This window comes from Meleagris gallopavo, chromosome 4 (assembly GCF_000146605.3).
Source record: "Meleagris gallopavo isolate NT-WF06-2002-E0010 breed Aviagen turkey brand Nicholas breeding stock chromosome 4, Turkey_5.1, whole genome shotgun sequence".
NCBI classification, from domain to species: Eukaryota; Metazoa; Chordata; class Aves; order Galliformes; family Phasianidae; genus Meleagris; species Meleagris gallopavo.
The window spans coordinates 34993835-34998111 of record NC_015014.2 but is presented as its reverse complement, the minus strand read 5'-3'; positions in this window follow the sequence as shown (position 1 = coordinate 34998111).

Genomic DNA, 4277 nt, shown 5'->3' with positions numbered 1-4277 from the left:
CTGTGGTTCACCCTGCACTAGGGTCACTGACCACTTATCACTGCAGGGATCACTGCAAATAATGATGGTGGAGAATGTTGAGGAAGCTGAATAAATAAATATTTGGCATTTCTTGAACAGGAAAAATAAACATCTATAAAAAATAGCTTGCCTCTGAATTAGCAGAACAATTTTATATCTGTTTTTTATTTAAAAACCATCAGTCTGAATTGAAATATTCATAAGACATGAGGTTGAAGGTAGCTGAAATTTAAAACAAATATATACTTGCTTGTGAATAAAACAATACAATAAAAATAAATACATTAGCCAGTAATGTTTTTCTTTAAATGTGCTTTGTATTTGCTTCTTTCAAAGCAGTTATATATGTACTAGATAATTAAACACCTGGGGAAAAATCTAATTTTGTTTCATAAAAAATGCAGTTACTAATTGGGAACATATAACTAAACCATTGAAGCAATGCATGTATTTGTTTAATTTTTGCAAATAACTACTTTTGTTTCACTCATCTCTCACAACTATGTTATTACCATCACTGCTGATACCAACGTTCCTCAGATATATTCAATATAATAATAAATAAATATCAATTACAATGACAGATAATATTCAGTATGACATATGGAGTAATGAAGATGTATTTGGAGTTTTTTCAAATGTTTACAGCTGGTAAGACATTACAGAAGGACAAATAAATTCAAAATAGCACAATTTTTTACACTAATTTCTCTGGAGTTTTAGTGAAACTTGATTGGTTTACTTTCTTGTGTATGGGCCACAGAAAATCCATAACACAAGAAACAAAATGTAGTTTTAACTCCTGAGTAGTATGCGTTATCCACTCAGTTTTAACCTGATTCAATGCTCAGCAAAACTCAGAGAGGGTCACTTAAGCAGTAGAAAAATTGTATTATAAACAAAACAGAGCTGTTTTTACTTTTCCCATTTTTTTCTTTGCTCACTCAAGAAAATATATCAACACCAAATAAGAAAATTCTTATTTGAAGGAAAATAATTTAAAAATCAGATATCATATTTGTGTATAAATTTAGAACAGATTCAAAACAAGTCTAGCAGAAAGGAGAAGAATTTGAAGTTACCATGTAAAATGTAAATGTAAAATCCAGCTCATGCTTACGCCAAAAAAACCTTAATTATTTTCTCCCATATTTATTTAAAAATAAATTCATGTACATACTTTGATATTAAATAATATAATTTGCTATGTTAAATAGTCATCATTATCGAGTTTTTTCAGAAGCATATTATAAAGTCATGTGCAGCAATCTTCCCCAAACTCAGATTTAAGTGTTTGCTCATTCTTCCACTTAGAAAGCAGAGAAATCCTACTTGTCTCAGGACTAGTAAAAACTAACCATCAAAACTAGACAAAGTCTCAAAAAGTGAAAAAATATTTTCCACTGTAGAGATGGTTAATGAATTTTGCTAGTAGAAGTTCAGCAAAGATAAAATCTCTTTCTTTCCAAACTGCTTATAAATTGTTCTACTCTATCGACAGTATGTTGCAAGCATAAATATTATATTCTTTATGGTCTCATTCAGGAAGGATCTCAGATTAAAACTGTGTACGTTCTTGGATTTGATTACACGAATGAGTTACCTATGAAAACTATATTTTCACTCTTTGCAATGAATCAGTTTCAATTACTACTCTTCAATAATTCTGAAGATCATGATAATTTCAAAGATAGTTTTATAAATTAAATGTCAATTCTTCACATTCACCAAACAGCTGAAGTGAGGATGAGTGGAAAAGGAAACATCAGTAAACCTAGATTTCAACCAAATCCATCTTTGCTTTGCATGGTGACAAATACGTGCTTTGAATCCTAATCTTCTCAAACAATTGCTAGCAAGCCAAATACAGGCAAACCTCCAAAATGGTAAGAGTGTACCTGCTTTCATTCAAATCTAGAGCAGATGGTGTGATTTAATTTTATGTCTGTATGACTGGGACGAGTAGGTGATGATGAAAGGATTCCCCATAAGTACTGTAAATCAGTGGCTGAAGTGCTCAGAGACCTTTAATCCACAGCCTTTTCCAAAAGAGCATTTCATTAGTTCCAAATTTCTCTGTAAAATTTTTTTCTACATTGCTTCAATGTTTTCAAGGCACCTGTTAAGGTGCAGAGCAAACATCAATAGTGTTACTACAAGGCTAGAGCTATAGAACAGTTTTCTAAATTACTCTTGTCTGGAAAGAGTAACTGAGGTGTTATTCAAATGGTCTGTAAATAAGCTGACAGAGCCTTAGGAGAGGAAATCAGAATGAAGCATCAGGACTGGCAATAAGAAAATGGATTCTCCGATAATTTCTCATCAGTATGGTGTGAGGCAAGTCCTTAGGTCACATGAGTACTGTAAGAACAGATAAACTGAAAGAAAGCAGGAGTTGGAATTGATTGGATTTATCATCTACTAATCATGTCACACGTTGATGGCAAATATTGCTAAGAAATAACATATATGCATATGTCCTAGTTTTTGGATGGTACAGGATTAACTTTTCTCATTGAAGTTGAGATGTTGCTATTTTGTTGTAGATCAGTGCTTGCACAGAGCCAAAGACTTCCTACTTCTCATGTGGCCTTGTCAGTGAGGAGCTGCGGATGCACAAGAAACTGGGAGAGATACAGCCAAGACAGCTGAACCAGAATGGCGAAATGGATATCCCACAGAATATGATGTCATGCTTCACAATAAAAGCTGGGCAAAGGAGGAGGAGGAGGAATATTTGGAGTGATTCCATTTGTCTTTCCATTACCTCGATGAGCCCTCCTCATCTCCTGCTTTACAGGAGATGGCTAAACATTTGCCTGCTGATGGAAAATAAAAAGTGTATTTCTCGTTTTGATTTGCCTGCTTGTGCAGTTTTTGCTTTAGCTAGTAAATTGTTTTCATCTCATCCCACAAGTTCTTGTACTTCTATTTTTCAAATTCTTTCCCCCATCCTATCTGGGGAGAGGGAGTGAATAGTTGTGTGATGTTGTGCTGGCTGCCAGGGTTACACTGTAACAACAGTAAAATCCTGATCAGATCCCTAAGACTGAATATACATGGCTATTGGCATGGAATGGCCCTCACTAGCAAACTCCCACCACCCAGCTTCTTATTTAGCACGACAGGGTGAGAAAATAGGAAAAATGAGAAAAAAAATAAAACTGTTTCAAGATAAGATCGGGAAAATCTCTTACTAATTACCTCCACAGATGAAATAGGCTCAACTTGAACAAATTAATTTACTACCAGTTAAAATAAATAATCACTAATCTGAATAAAAGAAAATAAAACAAAAGATTCTTTTTGCAGGGCATAATCTAATATTTATTATCATATGAGGTAGAACCTGATTCCACAGAAGCGTGGTTAACTTGCCTTTGGGGTAGCAAAACATAAGCATAAGAAGAAGCAGGGCTAGATTAAATTACTCCAAAGATTACTCATTTCCACAAGTGATAAAACCTACTATGTATTTAATACTGAAAAGCACATGCTGCAAACTGCACATGAACACTACAGACCTCAGAATAGTCACAGACACCCATACTACCTATAAGGATGGTATATCATGAAGCAGAAGGACTAGACAGCACAGAAGCTAATGTACTACCTATTTTTCTAGAGTAAATCAACCTGAAATGGGCTCCATGCAACAACTGTCTAATTGCTAACAGAAAAAATTGTATTTCTTTGACTGAAATTCAAAACCCAATAAACAAACTGTACTAAAGGAAGAACAGAGTATGCAGCATTTGATCATCTTCAGTGGCCTAAGATCCCAAAATGCAAAGCAAATGACTGATTTTTATGGACCAAATAATAAGCAGACCTGTAAAACTGCAATTCTTAGACTGCACATGAAAGAATCGGAACACCTTTCAAATGCAATTTTATATCCTTCTTTGAAAATCCGTCTTTAAAAGAGAGGAGCAGCTACTATCTTCCCCTCTCCTTTTTTTTTCCTTCCTATTTCACAGATGTAGGATACAATCAAAGGTCTGTTTCTGATTCGATGAGGAAATATTTCCTGTGTCAATTACTTTTTCAAATAAGTCAGGAAAGATCCTTTTTGACTTCAGCTCTCCATAGCAATGACTTTTCACCACATGGAACTTGAAAAGGCTCAGAACTCTGGCAGGAATATATAAGAAAGTTGTAGAACCAAGGGGAAGAAAAATGTCTCCTTTTAGTGAAAAGAGATTAAAACATAAAATTACAGGTGTTTTTTGTTTTGTTTTTTTGTGGTTTTTTGT